We start from the raw sequence: 21,782 nt of genomic DNA, 5'->3' as shown, positions 1-21,782 counted from the left end.
GCATTCTGCCTCCTGAACTGTGACTCTGAGCCCCTTGACAGTAAAGATGTTGCTATACTTCTCTGTCACCGCAGAAGAGACCCCTTAGTTGTCTGGAGAAGATTGATACTGCTTCCTTCTTCTTCTTCTCATAGGCTGTTTTCTAACACCTGAATATTTCTGGAATAAAATTATACATTGCTCTTGATTTCTGTAGGATTATATTTATCTTGGCAATCTACCTGTGGATGAGAATCACACATTTTAAAAAGAACCTGATATTTGAACCCAACAGTCTCGTAAGATACATTGATGGTGGGCTGGGGGATATAGCTCAGTTGGTAGAGTGCTTGCCTCACATGCACAAGGCCCTGGGTTCAATCCCCAGCCTACCCCCCCCACACACACCTAAAGATACATTGATGGTTTTTATTAATGGACGTTGGAGAGGACTAAGGGTTTGCCCACACTTAAAATTGCACTCTTGTTTAAGAACTCTCGTAAAGAATGTTAACATAATAAAGACTTCTGGCTATTCAAAACCATAAATGGATTGGGGAAGGATTATTATAAACTTTGTGGTTCAAATCTTTTTTTTTCTCTCTCTTAAAGAGCTGTAACTGAATATCTTTGTATCATTGTAAACACAGCTATAAATACAGGATTCTTCCCTTCCTTTTTCTAGATATGAACAGAGAACAACAGAAAAACCTCTGTGCAGAACTTAAATTAGTCAACCTCTCTGATCTAATAAGTTTCTGCCCCAAAACAGCTAAATTAAAAAAAAAGGCAAATTTGATATTTCATTCTACTCATTTAACATTTGATGAACTATGTGTGCTGTTGAGTGAGAGTGTGGGGAGAAGCAATCTGAGATGTGATTTCTCTCTCTGGAAGCTTGTGGTCTAATGGTGAGGGCTAGAAACGTGTGTCACTGGACTGAGCAGTGTCAGACCAACAGCCCTGTGAGCCAGATACTTTAAGAATGATGAGCAGGCAGACCTCAGTGGTGGTGTGGGGAAGGCTTAGAGGGCAACCTGGGTGACAAATGCCCCTGCTGTCATCTGAATGTCTCTGTGGGGACACAGCCTTTGCTAGCCAGCAATGTACTTCTGTAAGGTGAACAAGGTGACTGCTAATGAAAGAGTCCAATAAAGGCTGATTTAGTTTTGTTTTAAATCTCACTTGATTCTCAATTTATCTTAAAATAACTCTTCTCAAGGTTGTTTGCTTTTTACCCTCTGAAACCATTTTTAAGTGAATAGTTCAGTGGGGTCACTGTACTGCCATTACTGTGCTACAGATTCCTAGAACATTTCATCCCAGAAAACAAGCTTTGTACCCATCTGAACAATAGCTCCCCATTTCCCCTGGCCAACCAGTATTCTCTTTCTGTTTCTATAATCTTGACTGCTAAATTAGATACCTCATGTAAGTGCAATCACACATTGTTTGTCCTATAGCTGGCTTAATTCATTTAACTTAATGTCCTCAAGGCTCATCCATGTTGTCATGTATGATAATTTATTTCCTTCTTTAAGACTCTGTAATATTCCGCTCAATATACATGCCATGTTTCTTTGATTATCTTGTAAATCAAGAGACCATAAATGAAGTTATAACAAGAGCAAAAGGCTGGTGTGTGGGGGGGAGTTGTTTGTTTTTTGTTTTGTTTTGTTTTTGAGAGGACAGGTGTGCAGAATAGATTTGCTAATCAGAATACACAGGTCAGTTAGACCTCAACATTCTGCTGAGAAGGGGTAAACTTGAGCTCTTCATGACAAGAAGTGGATGAGTGAAGTTTAGCATTCTTTGGGGGGAGATAAATAGGACTGAGGCAAGTTCAGCAATGAGAAACTGATAGAAATCAAAATGGTCACAACTTTTGTTAGCCTATGGAAATGTTCAGGTGAGGGATCAAAAGGTGGTCACTCCAGTATGTCTCAAATCTTGCAAGGTATTGTTAATATCCAGAAGATATTTCTCTCTGGCAGATTGAGTTTCCAACCTGGTATCTGCATAGCAGTCTTCACCCTGTCAGTCAATTGCTAAGGTTTGGAAAATGATTTTTACTTTTATTTTTTATTTTTTAAGTATTCTATGGCCATGTTGACTTTTATTTTATCCATCTGTCATTGGACATTTGGGGTGCTTCTACCTCTGGCTATTGTGAATAATGCTTTAAAGTATTTTTGTTGTTGTTGTTGTTTGTTTTTTAATATGGATTTTTTTTTTAAATGAGCCTCTTAAGCTGTGCCATCAGCAACTTGTGTTTATATAGTGTCTCAGTGTTTAACTTCCCATTGTATACACTCCTTGGTCCATGAAACTACTCAGGAAATAAGGAAACATAATAATCCCATTTTATAGATGAGGAAATTGATGGATATTGAAACATTGTGCCCAAGGTCACTTATCTCCTAAGAGCAGAATTCAGGCAAGAATCAAGATTTTGATCCTGCATTCATTCATCTAATCCATGAGCCCCTTTTAGAAGAACATAAACTATAAATGTCTTAAATTTTTCCTCTTTGTTTAATGCTCTGGAGGGATCAAAGGGGGGAAAACTATTTTTTTTTCCTTTGTAAAGATGAAAATAGTAAATTTTCAAAACAATTTTAAAAGTAAAAATAATACCTGTACTTTTTTTCTTTTCTCTTGAGTCTAGAAAGTACCAGTAGAATTCACAAGAAAAAACACTTGCCTTTTTTCTTGAATGTAATAAGTTTTTAGTTAAAGGAAGCAATTTCAGGATGATTATACTCTATTCTTAGTTAAATGGAAATATAAATAAAATGTACTTGAAACTATTTCAATTGAATTCTTCCTGTAAAAAAATGGGAAAATAATTGAATATCTAGGAAATAGGTTGTATCAAGATACTAGAGGAAAAAAACACATCTTAAGTAGGATGAAGAAGACAAAGTGGAAATTATAACGAAATGACTTGAAAAGAGATTTCACTAAGTGTCTGTTTCTAAGGAAAAAAAAAAGATGAAAGGAACCATCTAAAACTTTTAACAGACAAATATGAGTTTAAATGTTCCTGTTGGAGAGAGATGAGAAGGTGCTAGAAAGAAAGATTAGGAAACAGCTTTCGTGATGGTTTTAAAAGAAATTTTGTGACAAAGTTTTCCTTTTTTTAAAAACCCTTTTTTAGAAAGGAAGATGAATCACATAACTTATCAAAGTTATTTATATTCTAGTGATTTCTTACTAAGAGTTATTTGTACTGGTATTTGTTTGCAAGATTAACACCCATTGCTTAAAAAAAAAAAAAGTGTCAATTCCTGAATAGTTGAGGCCTTTCCCTCCCTGGATGGGACAGGAAGTGAGTTGGGCATAAATGAGACAAAAATGTAGACAGACTAGTGTTCAGTCTAGCTAGCCCTATTGCCTGGGTTTTAAACCATGATGACTTTGTCTCCTTAGAAGAACTGTAGTCACCCTTGAATGAAATATTTATTGGGCCAATTGTTACCTGAGAGTTGAGTCACCCTGCATTCCTTACAGACAAGTGTTAAGTTACACTGTCTTTTTGCAAGGATCCCAGTGTCAAATGCATTCAGCAGAATTAAAGGAGATCTTTGCCCGTGACTGATGGAACAGGGAAGTCTCAACAGTCACACAGGATACTGTAGCTTGCTTGTGCTCTGCGCATATGGCCACTGGCTTCCTCTCGTGCGTTGAAGTCTCCTGAAGCACATAATAGTCACTCAAAGGATGCAGAAAGTGGGGTATAGAACCCCTTTAAATAAAGATAGCGGTCATCTATCTTTGGTATATGAGGCTAGGGGGTACAAAATGATGAAGCCTTGGTCCCTCATCTAAGAGGACATTGAAAAAATACCGTACAGTGGTGTACGATACCATCATATTCACTCCGCACTTTAAAGATGCGAGGAAATGGGTGTTACACTGGGCCACAGCACACAGCTAATGTGAACTGTCACTAAGGTTTAGGAGTCATCTGGTTGACCTCAGAGGTAGAATTTCAGGGGTAGCAGAGGAGTCATCACCCTCCTATCCAAATAATCAAACATCTGATAAAGGCTTTTTTTTTTTTTTTTTTTTTTTTTTGCGGGGTCGGGTTGACTAGGGATTGAATGCAGGGTGCTTAATCACTGGGCCACATTCCTATCCTTTTTTGTGTTTAATCTGGAGACAGAGTCTCTCTAAGTTACTTAGAGCCTTGCTAAGTTGCTGAAGCTGGCTTTGAACTTGCGATCCTCCTGCGTCAGCCTCCCTAGCTGCTGGGATTACAGGTGTGTACCTGTGCCCAGCTCTCTGATAAAGGGTATATTCAAATCTTAAGTGTTTTATTTAGATTTAATACACTAAAGGCTGTGTACTGCAGCTTTAATCTTTTGCTAGAAAACCAAGACCTACTCTTGGAGCTTGAGTCTTTGTATTAGGGTTCTTCAGGAAATAACCAGTGAGAGATAAAAAGATAGATGTAATAGAGACATATGTAGAGATGTATCCTTGTAAGAGAGTGGTGCACATGATTATGGAGATTGAGAAGTCCCATGATCTGCCATCTATAAACTGGAGACCTAGGAAAGCTGATGGTATAATTCCAGCCAGAATAAAAAGGCCAGAGAACCAGCTAATGATATAAATTCTAGTTCAAGGAAAAGAAGAAACTGATATCCCAGGTCAGCTCAAGCAGGAAGACAGGATAAAAAGTAGAGGGGAGGGATGTCAATTCTTCCTTTCTCCATCTTTTCTTCTCTTCAAGACCCCAGCAGATTGGGTGATGCCTACTCATCCTTGGGAAGACAATCCACTTTATTGGGTCCACCATCTTAAATGCTAATTGCATCTGAAACACCCTCACACACATAACCAGAAATACTGTTTAATCTGGGCACTCCCCAGTGCAATCAAGTTGATACATAAAATTCACCATCTCCATCTACTAATTGAAGTTTCACCTATAAGTACATCTTCAGCACAGAATTTCATTTGACATTTCATGTGAATTTGACTCTCTCCATAGGGATTTATGTTCCAGGAAATACACCTAAAGAACTGAAAAGATTGTTTTTAAAAAAATTTTTAAACATAGACACATTTATACTCAAAATAATATTTTAAATCTCTTCCAAGTATTCTAGGCGTTTAAGTTTGTCAAACTCAAACCATTTGGTTTTAATATTATATTTATGGCAAATGTTTTGGCAAAATACAAAGCAGGATTTTTTTTTTTAAAGAATGTTGTTTGAGGGCTGGGATTGTGGCTCAGTGGTAGAGCCCATGCCTTGCATGTGGGTTTGATCCTCAGCACCACATAAAAAGATAAACAAAATAAAGTTATTGTGCTCATCTACAACTATAAATATTTTTTAAAACACTGTTTGAGTAATTTAAAATAATTTTCACCTCTAAGTTCATCTGTATGTAAAATGTCTTGATACTGGTAAAGGTCCCTCTGCCCTTGCTGACTTTGGCCCAAGAAGAACTATCAGTATGAGTTATAAAAATAGATATTTCTAATCATAGTCCTTGATATAATTTTTGCATTTCCCTAAATATATATGCCCTTTCCTTGGCTGAGAAATGTTTATTATAATATCAATATGGCACTCTTGTTGAAAGAACTTTTCAAAACAGTATTCTTTATCTTTTTTTCTGAATCGTGGATGCCTTTGAATATATGACCAAATCAGAGTTTTCTCCAGAGAGATGGTCAGCTGATAACCATACATCTTGGCTTATATTTTCAGGGTTCCCCCCAGCCCAAAGGATATACAAATTATAAGAACCTCTTTTTATAATGCAGCCTTCCTCCAGTGAGAGTGGCTGGTGCCCAAAAACTATGGGACATTGCCCTAAGTATGTGGAGTGTTTTCCTTTGCTTTCAGATACTTGAGGAGATTACCACATAAATTCTCAAGAGTTGTGGTTTTAGCTATAGTGTTTAGTCTAGTGTAGAGGCAGAGGGTTGGGCAAATATACAGTCCTCTAAATACTTTCACGTGCTATGGCTGTTAAGTGTGTTCTAGTGTAAACAGTTGTCAAGGATTAGCAATTTCGATGTTTGGTTTGAAGATTTTTCAGTGTTCTGCATGAACATGAACCCAACTAAAATGTCCTAAAACTAAAACATACCCGATAGTGGGAGGTAATCTTTTCTGTGTTTTAGCCTGGCCACGTGCCTCCGTTGGTTTACTCGTCTGTGAGCTTTTGAGTTGCTTGATCTTGTGTTAACTCCCATAAAATATAATCACCACATTATTCCTGTTTATTCTTGCCTAGATTAGTTATCTGACGTAGATAGATAGCTAGAACACTGATTAGCTGTCCAGAGGTTCTCCTGCATGTGGGTTGCAGAGGGATAATTCTGTTTCCCTGGATGAAACAAGACCTGCCATCTTTTTTGGATGTTGCAACAAATAAATGAAATGTTGAATGTTTTCAGCAAAAGGAGCTTTTCCTGCCCAAAGACTCAAGGTTCCTTTGACAGATTCCCTACCATTCAGCAACCATCTGCTCTGGTCTGGCATGGCTGTCACTCTGTCTCACCAACTGCCCATCACCTCACTTGTCACCTCCCACCCTCAAACAACTCTTCGATGCTTCTCCTACAGCCTTTATGATATCATATTGAGTTATTTGTTTTTCTCCCCAAACATACACAACTTGAACCGAGACCTGTCCTGCTGACATTTTAAAGTTATTTCCTTTCTGGAGACTTCATAAATATTTATGAACTGAGTGAATCGCATGACCTGCTGAGTCACAGGGAATGTGTGGACAGAATCCTAAAACTTTGGCTGTAATCACATTTTGCCATCTTTATCTCATAACTTATGTGACCAAGATTATGCCTTATTTTCACCACTACATGTGACCTGGGGGGGGCATGTTTATTATAATATCAATATGGCACCCTTGTTGGGAACTTTTCAAAACAGCATTCTTTACCTTTTTTTCTGAATTGTGAATGCCTTTGAATATATGACAAAATCAGAGTTTTCTCCAGAGAAATGATTCCATTCACTTTGATCTCTGCATGCCCAGTGTCATGAGTGATAGATAGGGTTCGCTTCCTTGCATTCTTTAGCAAAAAACAAACAAACAAACAAAAAAACCTTAATAGGTTTTGGCAGAGTTACTACAATGAGGTCTTTTAAGAAAATGTCCTGTTTGGCATAGTGGGGCCTACTTCACCCTCCATAATAGTGCACCAGGTGTGAGGTAGAGAAGGACATAGTAGGAGCCACATAGAGGAGCCAAGGTGGTCTCTACCATGAAGAAGAAGGATTCCTGAGGGGCAGCTGCCCAAGCTCTCTATTGCCTTCTTTGGGCAAGTTTCCATTGCAGCCCAGAATCTGAGGAGCTATTCTGCAATATGATGAGATTATAAATAAATTGGGCATTGTTCCAGTAAAATGTATGCACGTGTGTGTATATAAATATCCTGAATATGTGGCCCATGCAAAGTTTGAGTGTTGTCACCTTTTTAATAATTAGTGAAGAGAACATGGTGATATAAAGGGCTTAAGCATGTGACATAAACATGTCTGCTACCCTGTATAGACCATTGGATTGTTGAGTTTGCTATTGTAACATGAGAATCAAGATTGGGGAGAAATGAAATTATATGGCATGTTGACTCTTGTAAAGAGTTTTTTTTTCTCTTATGTGCTGATAAATATGCTGTCGTTAAAGACTGATAAGTATTAGCAATGTTTTCTGTGGATGTTGGTCACAAATATATTGTCCTATAATAAAATTTTGGGAAAATAAGATGCCATCTAGCTTTTCAATTACATTTTAATTTTCTATTATATATAAAGCTATATAGAATATATATTATTTTTCAATTATATTTCAATAAATTATATACATAAGAAAATTTATAATAGATTAAAAAAAAAAAAACCTCTTATTCTCCATCTGTAATTAAACACACAGCATGTTGCTGATAGCTGTATAGGCTCCTAGGTTGTCCTGCCGTTGACCAACCCCTTTGCTGAAGGTTTCCTTTATGCTGCTCTTGGTGTGTCTCACTCCTTTCCTATAGGTTATGTTTTATGGTACTATGTGTTTGTATTCCATTCATCATATTGCTTAGTTTTTGTGTTTTCAAACCATCAGTTAGAATAATAAGGTGTTCTTTTGTGACTTGCTTTTTTGCTCAACATTAAGTAGGTAAAATCCACGTCCATTTGTGTTGAAGAAACTTACTTTTACCAACATTCACGATCCAGTATAGGATGTTCCACAATTGATTTGTTCTGTCAGTGGACATTTGAGTCACTGCAAACATTCTTGCTATGGAAGTCATTGGTACATGTGCACATGTTCAAGAAATTCTCTAGAGTATGTGTAAGTGGCAGTGGGATCGTGGGGTGTTAATGTATGTGTGCCTGTATTGGTTATTATATGTAGTTTTTAAAAGGGTTGTCCAATTTACACTCGTAGCCATTATGGTAGGAGTCTTCCTTCTCTCCCTGTAGTCTTGTAACACTTATTATCATCAGCTTTATGTTTTTCCAACCTAGCAAATGTAAAGTTCAATTCTCTTTGTAGTCTCATTTGGATTTCCAAAATTATTTTAGAAATTGAACACTTGCCAGGACACAGTGGTGCATGCCTATAATCCTAGAGACTTGGGAGGCTAAGGCAGGAGGATCACAAATTTGAAGCCAGCCTCAGAAATTTAGTGAGGCCCAGTCTCAAAACAAAAAAAGAGCTGGGGATATAGTACAGTGGAAAACTATCCCTGATTTAAATCCTGAGTATCCCCTCCCTTAAAACTGAACACTTTTTCTATAATTTTGACCTCCAGTTTCTATCTGTGAAATGGCTGTGCGTGGCTATGGACTAGTTTCTAATCAAGTTGTCTTTTTCAGTGCATTTATAGAGGGCTTTATATATTCTTTATCTCGTTTTTTGTTGTTTACATTGATGAAAGACCGATTGGTAGCTACTCTGGTCACATTTATAAAGCATTCTCCATTTTAATCAAGTCAGACATGTCTCCTTTCTGTCAGGTTTGTGCTTTGGGGATCTTGCTTTAAGAAATCCTTTGCTACCCTGGGTTCAAAAAGAATTCTTAAGGCCCTGGGTTTAATCCCCAGCACCACAAAATCAATCAATCAATCAATCAATCAAAACAAAACAAAACAACAAAAAAATCTTCTACCTTTACTTTTAATAGTTTTAACAAGTATTTGATGTTTAATCCCTCAATTTCTTTGGACTCAGTTTTTGTGTATGGAGTGAGGTAATGATCTGATTTCATGCAGAATATCTTTGTTCCTGAACCATTTTTTTTTGAATAGCTTGTTTTCTCTCCTCAGTCTGAAATGCCTGCTCAGTCATAAATCACTTTTCTACAAGTGATTTGGTCTATTTCAGAACTCCTTTTCCATGTCAGTGCTATGCTAATCTCAACTGCCATAATGTTAAAAATAAATAATAATACGGTTTGAAGTGTCATCCCACCATATTCTTTAGCACAGAATTGACAATTCTTGGACCTTTCTCTTCCACATAAATTTTATATGAAATTCAACAGGCAAAAATAAGAAGAAGAAGAAGAAAAGAAGAAGCTTACTCTGTGATATAATGTTTGGGATTGCTTTTAAGTCTGTAGATTAATATGAAGGAAATCGCTTTGTAATCATATTGAGTCATTTTTATCCGTAAATGTGAATTGGCTCTCCACTAATTAGGTTCTTCAAAGTTTTATAATTTTTTTTTTTAAAAGAAAGTCATGCTTATAAACTCCGGGGGGGCGGGGGAGGTAATAGCTTGGTATACTACAACACTTGCCTAGCATTTGTTATATCCTCTCCCACAAGGCCCATAAAATGGGGGGGTGGCATCAAGCTTATACTTAAATTGTTACTATGTATTTTATTTGTTTTGATTATTGTTACAATCTGTTCAAGTCATCCCGGCTTTCTATTTGCTGATGTATAGAAATACAGTTAATTTTGTCTGAAAATTTTTTAATTCATTGACCTTCCTAAACTTTAATTAAATGTTTAAATTTTTTCTGCAAATTCTTATGTCAGACAGCTAGGACAGTTTTACACTGTAAACAATAAAGTTTTAATCCTTTTAACTTTTCAAGTTTATCTGAACTTACTGCATGTCTGGAACCTCCATGACAATGTGAAAATAATGGACATTCTTATTTTAGGGAGACTTGCAGAATTTTTTTTTTATCATTTAGTGTAATATTTGATGTGGGCTCTCTCTACACACACCTTTAATCATGTTAAGGATGTGTTCTTCTATTTTTAGCTGGTCGGATTTTTTTCAAAAGTCCTGAATCAATATTGATTTTTACCCAATTTTGTTTTTTTCCATCTTTTAGGATAATTTTTTTTCTTTAAAATTTTTATTGTGGTAAATTATATTAAAGGATTTACTACATGAAACTAAGTTTCCATAATTGGATAAATAACTTTTTTCACAGTGTTCTGCCTTTTTAAATATTACTTACTGGGAAAATTCTTTGACATACTGTAATTTTTGTTTTTTTGGTACAAAGATCCAAATATTGATCCAAACTCTTGAATTACTATAGAAATCTTAAGGGTTTTCACTTTTAATGTCAATTTGGGTAGGACAGCTTTTAGTTATTTTTCTATTTCATCTATATTTTCAGATTTTTTTAGGCATAAATGTATATTCCCACTGTCTTATTAATCTCTGCAGGATCTATAATTAAATCTTCAGTCTTATCTCAATATTTTTACTCAGTAAAACTCATTACATATTTAAGTATTTGATATTTTCAAAGAATAAAATTTAGTTTGTATTTTTTTTAATTTCTCCTCTTTTCAAATTTTATTCTAATTTCTCTTCCTTTTTAAATTTAAGTTAGATACTTAATTTCTTGTGTTCTGTTACTCATGAAAGTTTTTATATTTCTCTTTAGAAACTTGGTTTTCCATATCTCACAAGATTTCTTGTGTAGTATATTACTATTACTAAATGCAAAGTATTTTCTACGTTCATTTCAGTTTCTTATTTCAGCTATAGGTTATTTATAAAATGTAAATTCCCTAATAGATCTAGGTTATCATATTGTTGTCTTTGTCCTCTAGCTTTAGGTGTGTCTGTTTAATGTATTTTTCTTATTTTTTTATTTGGTACAATAGTTTTTGCCTTTCAAAAATGCAGTTTTAGGGCTGAGGTTGTGGCTCAGTGGTAGAGTGCTTGCCTCATGTGTATGAGGCACTGGGTTTGATTCTCAGCACCACATATAAATTAGTGAATGAAATAAAGGTCCATCAACAACTAAAAAAAACATTTTAAAGGAAAAATGAAGTGTTTAATCATCTTTGTGCTTTTATCATTATCAGTTTTCCTGTTTTAGCTCTCATCTCACTATTTCTTTATTTCTTGAAGAATGATTTTTTTCTTTAATTTTTTTTTTTTTTTGCCTTTTACTAGTTTGGAAGTTTTACATTATGGTTCTATGTTTATTTTAAGTGGATACCTTAGAAATTTCAGCATGCCTTATTAAAATAATCTCAAGTTAGTATCTTTACCCTCCTTTTGGACAATATAAGAATTTTAGAACATTTAAACCTACTCACTCCTTCCTGACTTCTATTTTTGACAGTAATTTAGTTTTATCTAATTTTCTTTACCTTGAGTATTAGATATTATTTTTGATTTATCTTTCCAAAATAAATCTGTGATTATTTGGATTTATTCTTTCAATTACTACGGCCTTTTTTTTTTAAACATTTCACTTGACTGTCAAAGATTCCTTCTAATATTATTATTATTATTGTTCTTAAAATTTATCATTTGCTGGGCCAAGGACCTGAATAGACACTTCTCAGAGGAGGACATACAATCAATCAATAAGTACATGAAAAAATGCTCACCATCTCTAGCAGTCAGAGAAATGCAAATCAAAACCACCTTAAGATACCATCTCACTCCAGTAAGATTGGCAGCCATTATGAAGTCAAACAACAATAAGTGCTGGCAAGGATGTGGGGAAAAGGGTACACTTGTACATTGCTGGTGGGACTGCAAATTGGTGCCGCCAATTTGGAAAGCAGTATGGAGATTCCTGGGAAAGCTGGGAATGGAACCACCATTTGACCCAGCTATCGCCCTTCTCGGTCTATTCCCTGAGGACCTTAAAAGAGCATACTATAGGGATACTGCCACATCAATGATCATAGCAGCACAATTCACAATAGCTAGACTCTGGAATCAACCTAGATGCCCTTCAATAGATGAATGGATAAAAAAAAAATGTGGCATTTATACACAATGGAGTATTACGCAGCACTAAAAAACGACAAAATCATGGAATTTGCAGGGAAATGGATGGCATTAGAGCAGATTATGCTAAGTGAAGCTAGCCAATCCTTAAAAAACAAATGCCAAATGTCTTCTTTGATATAAAGAGAGCAACTAAGAACAGAACAGGGAGGAAGAGCATGAGGAAAAGATGAACATTAAACAGAGACCAGTGGGGGAGAGAAAGGGAGAGAGTAGGGAAACTGTATGGAAATGGAAGGAGACCCTCATTGTTACACAAAATTACATATAAGAGTTTGTGAGGGGAAAGGGGGAAAAAAAAAAAACAAGGGAGAGAATTGAATAACAGCAGATGGGGTAGAGAGGGAAGATGGGAGGGAAGGGGAGGGGGGATAGTAGGGGATAGGAAAGGTAGCAGAATACAACAGTCACTAATATGGCATTATGTAAAAATGTGGATGTGTAACCGATGTGATTCTGCAACTTGTATTTGGGGTAAAAATGGGAGTTCATAACCCACTTGAATCAAATGTATGAAAGATGATATGTCATGAGCTTTGTAATGTTTTGAACAACCAATAAAAAAAAAGTATTAAAAAAAGAGAGTTTTAGCCAGATAAACAAAAAAAAAATTTATCATTTGCATATTTCTTCATAATAAGAGAACGTTTTGATGATGAAGTCTTTGGCTTTCTGGGAAAAAAAAACTGATTTGTGAATGATAGTTTTGCTTGAAAATTATTTTACATTGACAATTATTTTTTTTCCTAGAACTTGAAAGTTGATATTTCACCACGTTTTTGGCCCCTGACTGTTAAGGAGTCAGCTGTGGGCATAACTGTGAATTCTTTGCATACAATCTTTGCTTCCTACCTATTACAGAATTGTGACTTTAGTGTTTCATAGTGTCACCTGATATCTGCAAAGGTATAAGTTTCTTTTTATTTTTCCTGCTTGGAGTTTATTATGCCTCTTAAATCTGAGGATTTGAGTCTGACATCAACTCTGGAAAATCTCTGGTATTATCTCTTAAAAGCAAAAAGTAATAACACGTGTTATTAACTTCAGTGGAATACTTGTCCAAAATGTCAAGTCGGTCACATGGCCAAAATCAGCAGATACATTCATGAGGTTTACATTATGTTTTATGTCATCTGAATTTTGGTAGAATCCTCTATTTTATAATTACAGTCATAAACCATATAATATTTCAGTCAGTGATGGATTGAATTTATGACAGTAGTCCCATAAAATTATAAAGAAGCTCAAACTTTTTTGAATAGGAACACTGCAGCCATTCTATTGTCACAGTGTATGGCATTACTCATGTTTCTGTTGATGCTGATGTAAGCCAATCTATGATTTTGCCAGCCATATAGAAGCACAGCATATGCAACTATGTTCATCATAATACTTGATAATGATAACAAATGACTGTTACTGATTTAATGTACTTTTTATTGTTCGAATATTCTCCTACTTAATGAAAAATGTTTGCTGTAAAATACTATGCCACACGAGGTTGGCTGAAGCCTCATACATCACATGTTTACTCTTTCTATTGCAACAGAGGTCATATTTGAGTGATTGACATATGTATTATATAAGCTTGTGTAAGTACACTCTATGATGTTTATGCATTGATAAAATCACTAATGATACATTTCTCAGAACATATCATTAAGTGACTCATGACTATATTTACCAACTTAATTAAAAAGAAAATCAAGAGGATGTTTAAAAAGAGTCATATCATGCAAAATAATCAGGAAGAAGAAACTGTTTTACAGATAGGATGGGTCTAATGTCAAATGGCTATCCAGGCTGCTCTAAAATACTGAGAATACAGTCTAATTACAAAACGCCAGTATCACACAGAATGTAATCATTCTGTGGTGTATGCAGGAAGAGAAAAAGGGGACATTTATTTTTATCCTGTTTAAAATTACAAATTAAAAAAAATTAGGGGTTATAGGTTAACTTCTATAGGTATCTCATTACAGTTCACTATCTCAACAAGGGAAATGTTTTGACCTATGATTTGTGGTGTTAAGGCATGTTCCCCAGAAGAAATTACTAAGAGGTGGATACAATCCTGATGTGTAAATCATCTTGGGGAAGGCTGACAAGTTGACATTACCCAATCCCTATTTTTTCTCATAGAAAACATTTATATAGTTGCATGAAATGTGTCTAACCAATGGGTTACTTCAGAAGATAATCTGTCATTTATATTTGAGTCTAGTCAGATAATTCTGCATTTGTATTTATATGTGGATATTTCCTTTAAAATTTTTATAGTACTTCAAATAATAAATAGGCTGGCTTGTTTTTACCCTCTCTATCCATTCACATTTGCTCTGGGCCCAGTGGATTTTCTTTTCTACTGATGCCTAAAGTAGTTCTAAAGCTCTTCTTATAAATTTTTAAACACTGCCTTGAAATGCCCCTTTTGTATTTTCATGGGGTTATTACTTGTAACAGCGAACATGCTCTGTTTAAAATCTAGACTGAACTTGTACAGAGTTAGCAGTGATGTGGACTTCAACATAGACTTTACTTCTACAAGTCTATGATATGACTAATTAAGAGCTGACCAGTTTTTCCCCCTTTGATTAAAAGCTTTAAATATAAATTGCAATGTTTCCCCCACTTAAATACAAAACAAGGAAATTAAGACAAAATTATTGTCCACTCATCTGATAAACTCGAGAACAAAATGGAAAAGCCCCAAGGATCTTTTTGTTGACCCTGTTGTATCTTTTTCCTAAATACATGCTTCTGTCCCAAGACTATTAGGTACCTTTCCAAAGAAGAATAGATTAACTTTAGAAATAAGGATGGACTTCTAAGTTTTGTTAAAAACAAAACACTGACAAAACTCCCCCCATAAAAAAACAACCCTCTGATTCATAATCTAAAATGTTAAGTATTAAGACTTTTCCAAAAGTAACCAAAGTTTCAGCCAATATATAATATATATGAATGTTCTAACTCAAGGAAGACTTAAAATTTTAAATGACAGTGGACATTATCTTCCACCAAAACTTTCCTTCCCACTCCTTTGTAATTCCCTCCTGATATTCATATTGGGTCATAGTCTTGATTGTGGTGATGGTGTCCACAGGTAGTTACACAAGTTAAAACTTGATCTTGTACCTTGCAGGGGTGTGTCTGTGTCCCACTTATACCTTAGAAGAAAACGGTTCATAAAATAAAATAAATTTTCAGAAATTTTTAGGAAAAAGAACTTTTTGGCTTTATACTTCAAAAGCAATTGGGAATGCAGTAAAATACATACATATATATTATATGTATTATATATATGTTATATATAGATATATATATATATATATATATATAATTATGTAACAATATTGAGATTAAAGATAGATAACCATTACCAGCCACTTTTGATTACTGCCCAAGCCTCTATTCCTTTTGGAGTTCATGTTGTTATTTTTTTAAATTTATTAGAGCCTAACTGTTCTAATAATACTATTTATTAAAATATACATACATACACAGATATCTGAAAGCCTGTTAGGTAAGAGGCACGTGCCAAGGCTGCAGGTAGATACACAGCATGATCAAGATAGACTGTTTTATGCAAGGGGACCAGCATGTTCCCAAGAGCAGAAGACAGCAAGATTTGTTTTAGGAACAGCAAGCAGTTTAATATAACTGAATTAGTGACCACAAATAACAGATTTCTCTTATATAAAGCTAGGTTACTTTGTTTCCCAACATTCTCCTGATTCTGAGTAGAAACCAGGTGATGTGTTAGGTATCAAGTTCTGCATTGTGCAGACCCTTCCGATGGTAATGTTGTGTGTGATCCAAGAAGAAGCACATAAGAAAAACAGCTGCTGTTTCTGCAACTCGGGCATCTTTACTTGAATTTGGTTTACCACAGCATGGTAAGAACATCAAAGAACCTGCAGGTGCTCGTGCCAGCCACTATTGGTAGAGAAAAGCCCTTTCTTATATAAACATTAAATGCAAGTAGATGATGGGTTTGTGAGTGAAATTTAGGGTTTATAGTTATTTTTTAAAACTTAAAGGATTATATAAGTATACACAGGGAAAAATTAATTTGTTATGGCAAGCTGGAAACTTTCTAGCTTCTAGTCCTCTTGTGCAGTTTAAAATATTGTCTTTAATCAGGTATTTGCTTTAATGAATTACTTGGCACTTTTTGGGTCACAACTATTGTGTTAGAACACACTATGTACAGTATTAATATCCATTTTAATACGAACTATCATGTAAAGCTCTCTTGCTTAATTTTGAGCTTTCTCTGAAGGACATGGCATGTTGTATACAGAATAATTATTTTAAAGCATACAATATTGAGAGTTATCAACTCAAAGCAAATGATTTGAGGGTAGTTTTTTTCTAATTTTTAGTGGAGGTTGGAAGATATTTTCTAAATGATATGATTTTAAAGATTCATCAGAAGCAAATTCATAGTATCCTGTATTGAACACCTATTCAGTTCTATGCATTATTAGTTAAGAAAACAAAACCACTTTTTACATTTCAAGGATGAAATGGTGTAATACATAAGGAACTTACAAAACCTGAAGGGACAGGAGGAATGAAGTCACAGGATGATGCCAGTCCTTAGGTTGGCCAGTAGCTTTCGAAGATTGGAGAAATTGTCAGAAAGTCAACACTGACAATTGCAGTTACCTGAAGCATTAGATGGGTGATTTTCAGAAGACAACCTAGTATAGCCTGTCTCAAACATTTTTGATCTCATGACTAATATACATCCTTAAAAATTTTTGAACATCTGGGAGAATTTTATATACTTATATGTATTGATATTTATTATGTGATAAATCAAAAAAAATTAAGCCATAAGACTACACAAGCACACATTCTCTTTGCCACCAGGTTGGTAAGGTCATCACAGGTCATGTAGCTTCTGGAAAATTCCACTGAGTGGTCATGAGACAAAGAGCATATGAAAAGGCTAGTAAAGTCTCCCTATGGTTATGAAAATAGTTTTGACCTTGTGGAATCCCTGGACCCTCACAGAGCTGAAATATCTCTTGTCAGCTGGTGCCCTCACATAAACCTTCTGCTGGTGGTGGAGCAATGATATGGCTTCTCTTCTGCCTTCTGTGTGACACACACATGCCTCTCACTGGGGAAATCCAACCTGGTACCCTGTTGGCAGAAATTCTGCAAACAGGAAATATTCCAGGCATTCATTTTGATACATAGAAAAGTATGAGGTGGTGGGAGGTGCAATGCCGATCTGCTAATAAGCGATTTCATTAAACAACCATGAAACTCCACCTGGTTTGACAATGTTACATCTATGTGAAGGGGAAAAAAATTTCTGTGAAAGTGGGAGGCCTTGCTACTACTCAAACTCCCCTACCTCTTTCCAACTATCACCTCCTTGCCTCAGTCTGACAATAATAAATCTATAAAATAACCAAATAGATCTTTGACTATCCTCCAAAATTTTCAATAGATTTGTCTATCCTGAAACTTTGTTTTTCTATGTACATATATATTCAAAGACAAATCAAAATTACTGACATCTACTTAGAGTCTGACAAATTCTGGTCCCATCGTCCGTGAGCCCAAAACATTAGTACTTGTTGCAGAGATCAGCCCTTGAGAGGCAGACAGCTTTGAAGCACTGTAAGAGGCTAGAGAATGCTTATAGATAATTTTTAGACAATGTGTTTAATTAAAAGAGAACTTCAGAACCAAAGTGACTATTATAACTTCTATGAAGAATGTTTTAAAAGATAAAAGTTGTTAGGTAGGCATGACCTTAAAAATCTTAACCCAGGGAAAAAGTACAACACAAATAATTGAATTATATTTTGTGATCACTAATGGTTAGTCTTGTAATAAGAGCTTTTCTTATCTTTGGTAGAGAAGTTTTGAAAACTGTTTAATTTCAAACTGAAATAAAATGGCAGAAGCCATTTCAGGTATAGTCTTCTAACCCAGAAATTTTGGCAGAAAAGTATAAATTTAAACTTTCTGGAAAAAAAAATTGTAGTGAATAGAGCAAAGAACAACAGTTAAAAAAAAAGACAATAAAACTCAAATAATCAAAATAATGCTATTTCCTTTTTACTAATCATTGTTACATTTCTATTCCCTACCATTTACCAATAAAATAAATTAGAAAAGGACTTACAAGTAACAACTTGGTCCTTGAAAATGTGTGGATTAACTGTGACTTACATATGGGTTTGTAATCAGAAATACTGTTGCTTGCAAAACATATTTGGTATTTTTTAAAACCCCAAAGCACCTGAGAAAATAATCAGAGATTCTTATACATACAAAATGTTACTGAATTCTCATTCCATGTAGATGCCAAAACCAAATGAGCTTATACAACTGAACAAAAATAAATCATGTTTATTTTTTCCATCTGCACTTAGAAAGAGAATATGCAAAAATAAAATGTTCAAAAATAAAAATTTGCCAACGATTACCACATATGCCTGAATGTAAGATGAGGGTTTTTTTTCCTTCAAAATTGTTTTTCAGAAAAGAGAGTCACCTTATCTTTGAACCCTCATACATCTGTGGTTCAAGGAGCACATTCTCAATTACTCTTTTGAACAACAGTTTACTGGTTTTACTGTTTGAGCTAGTTCAGGCCAATATATCTTCAACAGTCAATCTTATTTTGATGTGTTCATATAATAAATTTGTCTTAAGCATCTGAGTTTTAACAGTCATTTCTGGAAACACGACCTTACAATTATACATCTCCTTCAGTTATAAGAGCCTGAAGGATTCAAAACTTTACTGGTTCAAACATGTTGAAGTTTTTAATAGCCAGTATCTCCACTAGTGTCCATGAGCTAGGTGAAAAGTTTGCAGAGAGTTTATGAAAGTAAGGGTATGGAAATAAGTATTTATTTATAAAGTGTGACATTTGAATAGTCTGCATGTAAATTTTAAGTTGACATTTATATTAGGACAAGCAATACCACCTGCTATAACAATCCCAGACATCACATTGGTTTATTAAGGTAAAGATTTATTTCTTAACACCCTTTGAACAGCTCTTATTTAGGCAGTGTTTGGAAATCCAGGTTCCATCAATTTTATGATACTGCCATCTTCAACACGTAGTCCTCAGAGCTGCCCTTAAAAACAAACAAAAAGGGTAATTTTGTTGTCAGGCTGGATAATGTCAGACGTGGATTTCACTCGCATTCCACTGGCCAAAACTCAAAACACTTGGGCTCTATCTGTCTGCAAGGAATGCTTAAAAAATCTACTGGTCTGTAGTTAAAACATGTGCGCTAATCTTATTTTATTCTAGACACAGGGTCTCACTGAGTTGCTTAGTGCCTTGCTTTTGCTGAGGTTGGCTTTGAGCTGTCGATCCTCTTGCCTCAGCCTCCCAAACCACTGGGATTACAGGTGTGTGCCACCACACCTGGTTGGAGTCTTTACATTCTTATTAATAGAACATGTTTTTCCCCTCCAAAGAAGATCTTCTATCCAATATCAGTTTCTGAAACACATTACAAAGCTGTGTTTATAGATTTAGGGAAGTAGACTTGAGTTGGGGTCTCCCATAGCTTGGCTCAGTTGGATTACCATCTCTAAATGACAAAAAAGCATCCCTGAGCCATCCCCTTGAAACCTTGGGCTCTGATGAACTGGGTTAGAATATAACAGCCAATCCACCTTGCTTTAATGATAGGGGAACTGGCGCCCCAATTTGTTGATAGGCAGCAAAGGCCCCACAGCTGGTGGGTGGTAGCTATACCTGCAAGGTCCCAGACTGCCTGTGCTCTATCTGTGTTTATACCACATACCACCAGAGGTGTTCCAAGACAATTATCCATCTGCTCTCCCGTGTCACAGCCCTGCAGAAAGGCCATTTCTTCTCCTCTTGGCTGGCAGCCTGTGCCCTCTGCCAGCAGCTCTGTCAGAGCATTCTGATTTATAGAAAATGGAGGTCTGCCTTGTCTTACTATCAATTCTTTGATCTCAGTTTGGGGCCTTATTGTATATATGATTAGCCTTCTCCTCTTTAAACTTTGTCTTTTTTCTGGACTAAGTCCTCATGTGACTTTTTTTTCCTGCCCCCTTACCTGGTTCTTTTCTTGTCTGAGTGTGCTATAAATAGAGCTCTAACAAAGTAGAACACACATCAAATTACATTCCTGAGTTGTGGTCTGGCCAAGCACTAAATAGAATTGGCCAGAAAGGCATGTGAATTAATGGTAAAAATTAAGGTTATTAGTGACGAAAATCTTTTTTTCTACCCTCTTAGGTTTAGCATCTAAAGGCCTGTGAATTAGACTTGCAAAAGACAGACTGACAGGTTCAAAGACGCAATTTTACTAATATTTGATATGCATAAGAATTCATAGAAAAAAACCTAAAACTAAAATAAGGGGTAAGATTCAGGACTTACATAGTATTTTTTTCAACATTTTGAAAAATATTTACTTCTTTTACTTATACACAATATCTTTGCTTTATTTATTTATTTTTTATGTGGTGCTGAGGATTATTTATTTTTTATGTGGTGCTAAGGGTGAGGATTATTTATTTTTTATGTGGTGCTGAGGATTGAACCCAGGGCTTTGCACATACTAGGCAAGTGCTCTACCACTGAGCCACAACCCCAGCCCCTACATAGTATTTTTAACAAAGGAAAGGGGGAATGGGCTGTAAGACATGTACATCACATGTGACGATGAAATGTATGGAGAGCTGAATGGAGGATAGGGTTATTTTAGTAAGAGCTTCTTATGCAGGCTTGTCTCAATGCTGATTCTGTCACCAGTAAAAAGAGTCACTCTTCTGGGGCTGTGGGCATAGATCAGTGGTAGAGCACGTGGCCTAGGGGTTCTGTTCCCAGTAACCTCCCACCCCCACACAAAATTCTCTGGTATAGGAGAAAAGTCTTTGTAATGTAACATTTGTGCCCTGGTTCTTGGAAATTCAAGAACTCTTCCAGAATCTGTTGATTTTTCAGTTACCTTTAGTCCAAAATAATCCTTATGCATACCTTTAGCCCAAAATAATCCTTATGCGTAAGTGACCTATTTTGGGCTGACATCAAGATATTTGTTGAAACCCACCTTCTACTTCAGTTATTCTAAATTGCTTTAGTCTGGGTTCATATGTCCCCCAACTCCCACTACCACCTTCAGAATCGTGCTCCAAATATTTCTTCAGATTGTCGCATCATGAATCAGGGTCCTTGAAGTTTGGTCATTCAGACAATCATAATTCAGTGTCTTTATTGCTCATTCAGAATTCACATTCTCAGTAAGAAGAGAGGTCTCATCAGATTCTTAGCTGAAATCCAGTCCCCTCCTTCCTTCCCTTCCCCTCTTTCTCCTTTCATTCTGGACCTATTATGTGCCAGCCCTATCCCTACTACCAGGAATAGGTAAGCAAATCCTTGCTTCAGTCCTCTGGACTGTCTCCCTCCTGAAGCACAGACATTTACATGTGATGTAGCTGTGATTAAAAAAAAATCTCAGTCTCTTCCTGCTGCTATAACAAACACCTTAGCCCAATTA

General features: G+C 35.6%; 1 protein-coding gene and 1 non-coding gene across 9 annotated transcripts in view; both read left to right on the top strand.

Annotated features, from left to right (window-relative positions):
* Cacnb2 (calcium voltage-gated channel auxiliary subunit beta 2) overlaps window positions 1–21,782 on the top strand; it is a 351,637-nt gene that overhangs the window by 241,264 nt on the left and 88,591 nt on the right. The window lies entirely within an intron of this gene.
* Trnav-cac (transfer RNA valine (anticodon CAC)) lies at window positions 303–377 on the top strand. Its single transcript has one exon. It is a non-coding gene; the product is annotated as a tRNA-Val (tRNA).

Source organism: Marmota flaviventris, chromosome 12, assembly GCF_047511675.1.
Source record: "Marmota flaviventris isolate mMarFla1 chromosome 12, mMarFla1.hap1, whole genome shotgun sequence".
Lineage (NCBI taxonomy): Eukaryota > Metazoa > Chordata > Mammalia > Rodentia > Sciuridae > Marmota > Marmota flaviventris.
Note: the sequence above shows the minus strand (reverse complement) of the source record. Positions and strands in the feature narration are given on the sequence as shown.